The sequence below is a fragment of the Oratosquilla oratoria genome, chromosome 13 (genome assembly GCF_046742065.1).
Source record: "Oratosquilla oratoria isolate Oo_2021 chromosome 13, ASM4674206v1, whole genome shotgun sequence".
NCBI lineage: Eukaryota > Metazoa > Arthropoda > Malacostraca > Stomatopoda > Squillidae > Oratosquilla > Oratosquilla oratoria.
Window position 1 is genome coordinate 62,497,341 of NC_134789.1, and position 13,298 is coordinate 62,510,638.

Genomic DNA, 13,298 nt, shown 5'->3' on the forward strand with positions numbered 1-13,298 from the left:
ACCGGCGAGGGACACCGTCGAGGGACATTGTCTAGGGACATCGTCGAGGGACAGGGGGAGGGGAAGGGTTAGTGGGAGGGGAAGGGGGAGTGGGAGGGGAAGGGGAAGGGACACCGTCGAGGGACATCGTCGAGGGACACCGTCGAGGGACATCGTCGAGGGACATCGTCGAGGGACGTCGTCGAGGGACGTCGTCGAGGGACGTCGTCGAGGGACGTCGTCGAGGGACATCGTCGAGGGACATCGTCGAGGGACATCGTCGAGGGACAACGGCGAGGGACATCGTCGAGGGACACCGGCGAGGGACAACGGCGAGGGACAACGGCGAGGGACACCGTCGAGGGACATCGTCGAGGGACACCGTCGAGGGACAACGGCGAGGGACAACGGCGAGGGACATCGTCGAGGGACGTCGTCGAGGGACGTCGTCGAGGGACACCGGGAGGGGAATCAGAAGGAGGGAGTGGGAGGGGAATCAGAAGGAGGGAGAGGGAGGGGAATCAGAAGGAGGGAGTGGGAGGGGAAGGGGGAGTGGGAGGGAAAGGGGGAGGGGAAGGGTTAGAGGGATGGGAAGAGGGAGTGGGAGGGGAAGGGGGAGTGGGAGGGGAAGGGGAGGGGAAGGGTTAGTGGGAGGGGAAGGGTTAGTGGGAGGGGAAGGGGGAGTGGGAGGGGAAGGGGAAGGGGAAGGGACACCGTCGAGGGACATCGTCGAGGGACATCGTCGAGGGACGTCGTCGAGGGACATCGTCGAGGGACATCGTCGAGGGAGAACGGTGAGGGACATCGTCGAGGGACACCGGCGAGGGACACCGTTGAGGGACATCGTCGAGGGACATCGTCGAGGGACAGGGGGAGGGGAAGGGTTAGTGGGAGGGGAAGGGTTAGTGGGAGGGGAAGGGTTAGTGGGAGGGGAAGGGGGAGTGGGAGGGGAAGGGGGAGGGGAAGGGTTAGTGGGAGGGGAAGGGGAAGGGACACCGTCGAGGGACATCGTCGAGGGACACCGTCGAGGGACATCGTCGAGGGACATCGTCGAGGGACGTCGTCGAGGGACGTCGTCGAGGGACGTCGTCGAGGGACGTCGTCGAGGGACATCGTCGAGGGACAACGGCGAGGGACAACGGCGAGGGACATCGTCGAGGGACACCGGCGAGGGACAACGGCGAGGGACACCGTCGAGGGACACCGTCGAGGGACATCGTCGAGGGACACCGTCGAGGGACAACGGCGAGGGACAACGGCGAGGGACATCGTCGAGGGACGTCGTCGAGGGACGTCGTCGAGGGACACCGGGAGGGGAATCAGAAGGAGGGAGGGGAATCAGAAGGAGGGAGAGGGAGGGGAATCAGAAGGAGGGAGTGGGAGGGGAAGGGGGAGTGGGAGGGAAAGGGGGAGGGGAAGGGGGAGTGGGAGGGGAAGGGGGAGTGGGAGGGGAAGGGGGAGTGGGAGGGGAAGGGGGAGGGGAAGGGTTAGTGGGAGGGGAAGGGTTAGTGGGAAGGGAAGGGGGAGTGGGAGGGGAAAGGGAAGGGGAAGTGGGAGGATAGGGGAGGGGAGAGGAAGTGAGAGGGGGGTGAACGGACAGTGGACGGGGAAGGGGAAGGGGGAATGGGGAGTGAGAAATAGAGGATTCCAAAGATTTATTTGACGAGGAACTTGACAAAGTGTTATCAACCACTCCAAGAAATGACAAGATTGTTGTGCTCGGTGACTTTAATGCTAGAGTTGGATCGAACGTCACCGTCTGGCATGGAATTATTGACAAACATGGGGTGGGGAAAGAGAATGCCAACGGGTTAAGACTTCTTAACATATGTGCTCTTCACAGACTAACAATAACTAAGACTTTATTCCAACTTCCAAGCAAACAAAAGACAACTTGGATGCATCCACGCTCCAAGCACTGGCACCTCATTGACTACATCATAACCCGTCAATCGGATATTCAGGACTTCAAAGTCACAAAGGCTCTGAGGGGATCTGAGTGTTGGACAGACCATCGCCCCATTCGCTCCGTGGTACAATTCGTAGTCCGTCCTTCCAACCGAAAGCAGAACAAAAAACAACAGATAAACAGTCTCCGAAGTTCTAGGCATCTCTAAGAAGAAACACCAAGATTGGTTCGATGAGAATGATGCAGAAATACATACACTTCTCCAAAGGAAGAATGAAGCACATGCAGCCCTTCTCAGTAAGCAGAAGAACCACTCTCTGCGTGCAAATTTCAACAACCTCAGAGCTGAGGCTCAACGCTCCCTTCGACGGACAGCTACCAGAAACCTCCAGCGAACCCGCAGGCATGAGTACCAGGCCCAAAACCCTCTTCCACCTGGGGACGGTATCCCATGTCCAAGATGTGGAAAGCGATGCGCCTCAGAGTTTGGCTTGAGGAGCCATCGGCGCATACATCAGTGACATCGATAATGATCTTACCAATGTTTTACTTTATAAACTTTCAAGAGAGAGAGGACGTCTTCGTCGTCAACGACGGACTGCCTTAACTAACTAACTAAAGGAGAGGGGTCTCCTTCATCAACCCCATACCTGTTGCCGACTGTTGGACCAAAGAAGGACATGGCTTTGAATTCCGAAGGTTCCTCAATAGTAACCCTGGAGCCTTATCCTGTTTTCCAAGACAGGAAAAGTCAAAGTTTTTAAGAAAAATCATAGACTGGAGTTCATGCCTGGAGTATTTGAACCTTCCAGTTATAATCGCTTCCTTACACTCAGACTAGATGAGGATAAGAAAATGCAAGATATAGACATGTTTGAAGTTCACAAAGAGATTACAAGTGCTTGTGGTCGAGAACCAACAATCAACTTCCAGAGTGATGGTAACTTGCTTGTTGAGGTTGCTTCACCCGTAGAAAGCGAAAATTAAATTCTGTTGATGGAAATAGGGAAAATGTATGCCACACAAAACTCTTAATCAGTGCAAAGGAGTCATCCATTGCACTTACCTACTGAAATACTCTGAAGAGAAAATCCAAAAACAATTGGAAGAACAAGGTGTAACTAGAGTAGACCAGCTAAAGAGGAAAACAGATGGAGTACTAATACCTTTGCCGGTATATGTTCTAACCTTCAATCTTTTAAGGTCACCTAAAGAAGTAAAGGCAGCATGGCTGAAGATTGAGGTTAAACCATACATTCCATCTCCTAGGAGATGCTTCTACTGTCACAAGTTTGGCCATGTGAGAAATGGTTGTAGGTGGAAATTGAAAGGAAAAAAGAGCATATGTGTCAATTGCGGCCAAGAAGACCATGACATATGCAATAACAAACCAGCCTCTTGTGTAAACTGTAAAGAAAGTCATCCATCCTCATCCATCAGATGTGATAGGTTCATCATGGAAAGGGAAATTCAGAGTATTCGAACAAAAGAAAAAAATGAGCTTTCTAGAAGCTAAAAAGAAAGCCTTGAATATGTTTACCAGACCTGGCATCACCTTTTCAACAATTTTGAATCAGATGACAAAATACACCCCCAGTGATATCAAGAATGTTGCTGGCAGCACTAAAGATTTCAATTCTAAGACTCCTGGAGCCCATGAGAACAAAGAGGATAGAGAAACATTCTCAGCCCCATTGAAACGGCGTCGTCCAAGTGCTGAAGAACTGCATAAACCCTTAAAAGTCCACAAGATATCAACTACAAACAGATTTGCATCCTTGGATGATGAAAAGAGTATGGTAATAGACGAAGATTTACCATCAAAACCAGCATCAAAAGAGACCCATATTCCCAAAGAGACTGAAGACACCTTGTGCCCTATCATAGTTCAAGCCGAGGTTCACAAACCAGATTACTCTTCAAAAGAATGTAGAACTTCAACTACTGTTCTAACACTAGAGAAAGAGGAAATACATAACCAAGGAGCTAGACCATAAATTACAAAAACACCTTCTTTGCCAAACATAAAAAAAGACCACTGTCTCCAAAAAGTATGTGAAAAAGTTACCACCAGATGCCTCTTTAAATAATGCCAAATCAAACAACCCCTCAGACAAAAAATATGAAGATAAAATTCAAAGACATTGACCCAAAAGACCCAAGCATTTCTAAATATAGTACAGAGAAACCACTGGGAAAAAGATCTCCCAAATCTAAACCATAGAATTCCCAGCTCTAATACAATGGAACTGCCAAGGGCTCCATGCAAAGTATGAGGAGCTCATATTATTACTGCATGATTATTGGGACTTATCAACAGAATTTGGAAAGAAAACACATACCCAAACATCATGGAAAACTGCAATTGTACTACCCTTTCTAAAACCAGGAAAAGAAAGTAAGTTTCCAATAAATGATAGACCTATTGCACCAACATCTTGCATCTCCAAACTTATGGAAAAGATGGTGAATGAAAGGTTGATGTGGTATTTGGAAACGAAAGGATACATCTCCCCTACTCAGTGTGGTTTCCGACGAATGCACTCCACCACAGATGTTCTTATTCGTCTGAAAGCTACTATATGTGAGGCGTTTGCTTCCAATCAGCATTTGATTACTGTCTCTTTTGACTTGGACAAAGTATACGATACAACCTGGAGGTATGGCATTCTGAGGGCTCTACACAACTGTGATCTCCGAGGAGAACTACCACAATTTGTAAAGTCATTTTTATAGGAACAACTTTTTCTGGACTAAAGATCCAAGAAGAAGGAGTACCACAAGGCAGTGCACTCAGTGTTTGCATTAGCTATAAATGACATAGCCTCAGTAATACCAGAAGACATAATGCATACACTCTTCGTAGATGACTTGTCAATCTCCTTTGCATCATCTAAAATGGCAGTAGCAGAAAGAAAAATACAGCTGACCTTGGATAAAATAGTATCATGGGCAGAAAGACATGGCTTTAGATTTTCCACATCGAAAACCTCAGTCATGCATTTTGGTCGAGACCGCAATGTCCACCCAGATCCAGATATATTCTTGAAAGGTCATAGAATATCTTGTGTTGAAGAAGTCCGATTTTTAGGTCTAATTTTCGATAGAAAATTAACTTGGGAGTTGCATTTAAAAAAACCTCAAGAACAAGTGTCTCAAAGCTTTGGAAATGTTAAAGGTTATAAGTCATACCAATTGGGGAGCAGATCGCACACGCCTACTTCAACTCCACAAAGCTTTAGTGCTACCCAAACTGCTTGATGGCTGCGAAGTCTATTCCTCAGCAACAAAGCCAAGACTTGAAATCTTGAATCCTATACACCATGCAGGAATCAGATATATGCCACTGGAGCCTTCAGGTCTTCCCCAATGAACAGTTTATTAGTGGATGCAGGAGAGTTCCCATTGCAGATGTATATAGAAAATTCCATGCTTCCTTACTGGTTGCCAACTCAGAGACTCCCAGCTTCTCTTTCTTACAAAGAAATCTTCAATACCAAATTCCACAGATATTATGCAAGCCACCCCAAATCTATTTACTGTTATTATTATTTTTATTATTATCATTATTGTCCATGCCTGTGTTCAGCTGTTCTGTTTATAAAACAATCATAAAAGATGTTTTTGTGTAGTTTTGAAATATCATGGGTCAGGTCATATCATGTTTGTAACAGTAAGCACGATATAGAAACTGACACCATTCAGTGGCACGTATACAAAATGTTCAAAGTAACACATGGGTATATGGAGAACATTTGTTATGAACATTTCTTCAGAGCACAGGTGTAATTCTGTCTTTATTTATGTATTTGTTCATTTATTTATCTATTATTTATCTATTTTATCATTATTTTGTCAAAGTTATATATATATATATATATATATATATATATATATATATATATATATATATATATACAGTATATACATATATATATATATATATGTATATATATATATATGTGTGTGTGTGTGTGTGTGTATAAAGAAATTAACCTTTTTAGAATATTCCCTACATCCGCATTTGGTCAGCATTGTTACCAGATAATGTCATCTTGATCCTCCTTTCTTTCGCTGGATTCTCCTCGTTGTTGTTGTTCTTGTTCCCTAGACTGTCTGGAGGAGCAATCCCGTCTCTCTGAAGAACGTCATGGCTGGAACGGGGTTTTCCCACAAATCCTTTATAGAGTGTATACTGTGTTGTTGTCGTGCATGACTGTATACAGGCTTCTATAATGTGCTGTATAGTATGGGATACATTGTTACATCCTGGATTTAATAGAGATGCGGTCATCCAGCCTCCTCTGGTAACTTAGAATGGCTGGATGATGGCCGCTGCGACCACAGCCTGGCCAGATGGACTCGGTCCTCTTGAGGGTGAGAAGATTCAGAAGGATGGATGTCAGGAGGTCTGGCATGTAACAAAGTGTTGCCTTTCAGTTTATTGGTGGAGCTGTGAGCGATATGTTTATGGATGTGCTTCTGGAGTTTGGTGTCTGGTGGTTGTAGGGGAAGGCAGGAGAGTCTTTTTTTTTTTCCTTCTTCTTCTTCTTCTTCTTCTTTCGTAGTTTTCTTCGGAACGCCTCAGCCAATCTTCCTCGAGCTCTCGAGCTCTTGAGCTCTCGTCCTCCAACCTCGGTCTCAGTTTCTTCGTTTGTTCCGCCCTTTGCTTATTGGGTTCTCGTGCATTGTATGTTTGTCTTCATGGTCCATGATTATTATTATTCTTTCCACGTTCCCTCTGTATTCTATTCTCTCTCTGGCTTTTCCGCCTTACTTGATTCTATAGTTTCTCATCTTCTTTCCTATCCTTCTTCTCTTGTTAAACTTCTCTATATCTTTTTTACCTCTCTTTTTCTTCTCCTACCTCCACTTTATCTCTCCCCGTTTTTTTTTTATTTGTCTGCTCCTCCGCCCCCTTTTCTTCGTTTTCCTCGCTCCACTTCCTCCTTTCTTCGAAATTATGGTTTTTCTTTCCTCCTATAGTTCCCTCATAAAACTGAGTGACGTCATCTTCTCGTATTCTTTTCTCTCTTTCTACCTATTCATTTGTCTATACATATTTTCTCCTTCCCTGTCTTTTTTCACCATTTTTTGAGATCATATTGGTTTTACATCTCGCCTCCAAACAGCATACGGTATACGAGTATATGTTACCGAGTGCATAGCACTGGCAGCACGAAAATCAAACTCAAATATCCAAAAGGTCTCTTATGTAGGTTGAAAAAGAAAGCCAAAGAAATAATTAACAAAAGTAAAGATGAAAATAAAAATAAGAATGATAATAAATGTAATAATGAAACCAGATATATCACAGTACCAAACTCTAATGTTAATTCATACCTAGACACTTTTCTCCTAAAAGCGGCCATCAAAATAGCCAGGACGTCAGGTAGCAAAGTAGGACATTTGGTAACACGTAGCGACAATAATCCCACTAACGAAAACAGCGTTGTTTATAAAATCCCGTGTAAAAGCTGTCTCTCTTCATATTTTGGTGAATCTGGTCGCGGACTTAATAAAAGGATTAATGAACATAAAAATGACGTAAAAGCCCATAGGACATCTAACTCTATAGTAATACATGTGGATAAACATGGTCACCTTCCAGACTGGAACAACACAACCGTATTAAATAAAGGATCATCCAAGAAACTAAGGAAGACAATTGAGGCAGCATATATCAACACTAATAACAACATTAACCATAGAGAAGGCTTTATATGTTTAGCAAAAGCCACAAGCTTATTAATAATAAAAGAATACGCAAATAAAATAACAAGCTCTCCGAAGCGTCCCATAAGATGACCCGTCCGTGTATAAAATGTCCGGTTACGTTTGAGGTGTTAGCTTTGTGATCAAGACCCTGCGGGTCGAAACGTTAAGGCGTAAAATTCTCCCATTTCTCCTCGTCTACTTCATTCACCTTCAATCTTATATATATATATATATATATATATATATATATATATATATATATATATATATGTATATACAAAAAATATATATATACATAATATATATATATACATAATATTATATATATATACATAATATATTATATATATATAATATATATATAATATATATATATATAATATATATATAGAGTATATATATATATACGTAATATATATATATGTATATATATATACATAATATATATATATATAATATATAATATATATATATATACATACATAATATATACATACATACATATACCAAGGCTTTTTCCCCCTTCCAAGGGAGGTAGCCAAAAAGGGAAAGGCATAAAAACACTCCCACCCATTTCATCCCTAAATACACTCCACACCCCTCCCACCCTTCCTCGCATCTGAGCACCTCCTGGATGACGGGTCATCCCTGCACCCTGCCCACCCCCCTGGGTCAGAAGCAGTGTCGCAAGACACAGTACATCCACAGCGAGGCCGCTTCATTTAATCGGCGACCCCCCCTCTCCGTCCCCCTTTGCATATAAGGCGAGGACGGGGAGAAATCCGTTCGGGCTGCGTCAAAATTTACTCACACATACTACCCCACCCCCCCACTTCCCCGCCCATTCCTCCTCATGCAGTCACAACATCATCCATATACAACCATTCTCCACTCACCTCTGTCTTCCGTCCGCTCCCTTCCTTCCTCAACAGACATTCCCCTCTTCCCCAAAGCCCCCTTCACCCCATCCATCCACCTCATCCAAGGACGTCCCCTCATGTTCACTCCCTCCACATCTGCCTTCCATACCTCTTTTACTAGTCTTTCTTCACTCATTCTTTCCATGTGTCCAAACCATCCTAATATTCTTTCATCAACCCTATCTCCCAAATCCTTTTTCACCCCTGTTCTCCTTTTCACCTCCCCTTGTCACCACTGTCACTTAAATTTGACTTGTAATATCACTCGTCTCGAGGCCCCTTGCCTCTCGTTACGTGAGTTTCACTAATATTCAAGTTCCTCTTAAGCAGTAGGCCCAATGCCTTCTTTTTCCTGTAGTCTCACTATTTTCTAGGCCCCATGCCTATTCCTCTCGTCCTTTGGGTTAATAAAAGGGTGGTGAATTTTCTTTCTTCTTTCACTGTAATTTCACCTTCAGCTTACACTCGGGATCTCTTTTCTCTCGTCTCTACATCGTCTCCTGATCCTCTCTCCACACCCTCTCTATATCTTCTCTCTCTATCTTCTGACGAGATCCCGTATCCTACGCTAAGCTATCTTCGTCTGACGTCACTAATTTTTCTAAACCAATCTCCAGTTACGTCTCAAATAAATGTCACTCCTTATGGGCGTGACTTTGAATTCATGCACCAATAGTTTTTTCCTCCTTCTCCACCTTGCACCAATCCGGAAAGCTATTACAATGCCACTAGCGATATTGTTTATCTCAGCATTAGTCAAACGAAGGTAACCTGCGCTTACAAAGTTGATTACACATCGAATATAAAAACAGTCACCACCGTCGGTGTGTTTACATAGACAAAACGTCGCCCTCACATAGACATAACATCTCCCTCGAGCAGGCGTCGAGTCTGAATTATTCTAATACCCTAGCTCATTTCCATTCGTACACTACCGGCCTCTTACAGGGCTCGGCAGCTACCCTTGGTCGTCCCGACCAATTCTTATTTCCCTCTTACAGGGCTTGCTAATATATTTCTGGAATAAGCTAATCTACCCTTGCGTAATTGTTAATCTACCCTCCAAAATACATCATTCATGCAATAAATTGGGAATAATACATAAACATAATACCTATAAATGTGAATAACATGCATCTCAATATATATATAAGGTATTGAATTAAGCGGTTACATGGTTGATTTGCTTTGACAGAGCCAATCTCCGGAATACAACAAAGGCAATTAGTGCTGCTACTAACAATGAAAGTAAGGGTATGATAAAGATAGGAAACATATGTAAATCATTTGAGGGAGATCTTGACAATGGTCTTCTCTTAATTTTCAAGGGAGGAGAGTTTTCAGGCAATGTGAAGTTGAAGGTTGAAATGTAGGTGTCCTCGGTTAAATGCATTGTATTAAGGGTATTAGAAATGGTGGAAATAGTGTCTGCATGCAATTCGCAGTTATCTTGAATAGAGACAAGACCTTCAACCAAATCCAATTTAGGACTCAACCCGGGACAATTTATTGATACCTTTGTCTTGTTAGGGAAAAACAGGTAATGAGATCCTTGTATGTTACAATGAGGGATCTGGTCTACCAAAATTCGTTGGTAATGACAATTGTTCATAACAGACATATTCCTAACCAGAGAGTTCATGCGAAGCCTCTCGGAACACAAAAGAGATCATGCTTTCTCTTAGATTGTCTACAGAAAAGATATAATTGATTAGAAAATTCACTATGAGCACTAACTTTCAATGGTTTATCATCTTTTCAATAGCAATTAATTTGCAAAACACACTAATCTAGAGTTTGAGTGTCTATTCTTGTTCAATATTATTTCCAACACACTTCATTTTCAAAGACAGTCTTATTACTTTAAAATGGTCACAATACTCATGTGTGTACTCAGATGAGAGGTCCTTAAGTCCTTAAGGTTCCAAGTCTGACCACAGCAGATCCTAGGTTTTAGGTTTCCATGTATCTGCTTGACACCAAGTTGCAGTTGTTTAGGTCTCCCATCCCAAATACATACAAATGGTCAATACTATCTGTAAAATACATCAAGATTAATGTTCAACTCTTGAAAAATATCATTATAATATTCTCCATATTCTCCAGGGTTATTAATATTTATGCACAAAGTATTGCTATAATCATCTTCATAGATCTGCAAGCTAAATTTCCTTATGTCATCTAAATGTCCTATCAATTCTTCTCTTGATTCTAAATGTTTAAGTTTAAACTTGTTTCCACCTGCAGAATCAATTACCCTATATGGACCAGTGTACCTTGGTGAAAGTTTATTATTGGGTGAGGTTGCTTTGACCATTACTAATTCCCCAATTTTCAATTCTAGTTTACGAGCTATTTTGTGTTGTTGTTCCCTCATCTCTTGTGAATACACCTGCATATGTTTCCTAACTCTTTGGTGAATACTTTGAAGAGTATTTATCCTATTGGATATATAATCATCCATATTATATATGGGTTTTTGCTCTGCAGTCAACATTTCATATGGCAGAGTTTTGTCCTCCCCAAAAATTATAAAATGAGGTGTATCACCAGTTGCTACATTAATTTGATTGTTCAGAGTACACTTAACACAAGGAATCCAAGTATCCCAAGTTACACTATAAGGACTTATTAGGGTTCTAAGACATATAATTATCTTTTTGTTTAACCTTTCTACTACTCCATTACTTTGGGGATGGTTAACGAGTATATTGACTTTCTTGATGTGGAACACATTACATAGATTTTCCAAGATTTTTTTTATTAAATTCAGTCCCATTATCTGAAACTAGGATGTTAGGTGTAGTAAAATTACAGATTATCTGATCATAGATTACGGAAGCAATAGTTTCAGCTTTCTTATTGATTATGGGTTGTAATATACAAAATCTTGAAAAATAATCAATAGCAACAAATAGGTATTTAAAGCCGTTCTCTGTTAATGGTAATTCCAAAGTATCCATGTGAACTCTTTCCCAAGGTTTCTGTGGAATGGGATAGGTGAGTATAGGAGCAGGTTTTGGTGTATTTCCCTTCACCTTTACACATTTTACACATTTTTCTATATAATCATATATAGTTTTCTTCATACCTAGCCAAAAAGTACTTAAGTTGTGCCTGTCTTTAAGTTTTATCCTTTCCAGGATGTGAACTACAATCACTATCATGATGTAACTTCAATATCTCATTTACCAGAGTTTGTGGTATAACCAACTGATTTACTTGACCTCTAGAAATATCTTTCCCATTTACAAATGTTTTCCTATACAAAATTCCATTAATCAAATGAAATTCCTCTATCTTATACCCCTTTGGTAGCTTTGGAGGATCTCCTCTTGGGTTCATCAAATGCTTGATTATTGAATCACATGTCTCATCATCTCCCTGTTCTCTTATTAGCATTTCTTCATCTAAAGTTACTAAACTCTTCTATACTACAAACAAAATTAATCAACCCAGTCCCAGTCATTGGTTGACTAATGTTTCTAGAAAGTGGATCTGCTACATTCCTTCTACCCGGAATATAATTAAATTGAACATCATAGCACTGAAGTATCGCAAACCATCTAGCAAGTCTGCCTCTAAGATTCTTATGCTTAAATAAGTTCTGAATAGCTGTGTGATCAGTCCAAACTCTGATGGGATACCCTAGTATCATATCCCTAAAACTTTCTGAAGAATAAATTACTGCTAAAGTTTCTCTTTCAGTTATAGAATAGTTTCTCTCCGCACTATTACAAAGTCTGGATGTGTAAGCTATGGGTTTTAAAGTTCCATTTCTCTCTTGCATTAGTATGCCTCCTAACCCTATGTCAGACGCATCAGTACAAAGAATAAATTCTTTTTCATAGTCGGGGAAAATTAAAATAGGTGAACTTGTGAGTTTATCTTTCAACTTGTCAAAAGCTTGCTGTTGCGCAGGTCCCCATATGAACTTTGAGTCCTTTCTCAACAAAGAACTTAGTGGATTAGCAATGTCAGCATAACTTTGAATGAATTTTCTATAATATCCTGTTAATCCCAAAAAGCTCCTAACCTTGTCTACATTGGTCGGAACTGGAAAATTCTTGACAGCGTCCACCTTTGAATTTACTGTACTCAGTCCGTGTCTGTCTATCTTATGTCCTAAGTAAATGACACTGTCTTGCACGAACTTACATTTTTCAAGTTTTACTTTTAACCCAGCTTCTCCTAGTCTTGAGAATATCAAATCTAATTTCTTAAAGTGCTCCACTGCAGTCTGAGAAACTATTAAAATGTCATCTAGAAATACACTGGCAGTGTTTCCTAACAATCCATCTAGAATAGTATTCATTAATCTCATGTAAGTTAATGGACTATTACATAACCCAAATGGCATTCTCTTGAACTCATAATGTCCTGTTGTAGTAGAAAAATGCTGTGAACTCTCTTGAATCTTCATGCAATTCTATTTGCCAAAAAGCTGATTTGATATCTATAGTACTAAAATATCTATTCTCAGTTCCCAAACTTCTCAAAATGTCACCGATAATGGGTAATGGTAACCTGTCACGAATGGTGTGCTTATTCAGTTCCCTGTAATCAATAACTGGTCGCATAGTCCCATCAGACTTTGGTACTAGGATCAACGGAAAATTCCACTCACTTTTACTATGTTCAATAATATCCTGGGATAACATTTCAGTGATGAGTTTATCTACTACAGCTAATTTAGAGTGAGGAACTCTGTAGGCTGGTATGTAGATAGGTTGTGTTCCTGGTTTTAACTTAATGTGATGTTTTAAAACAGT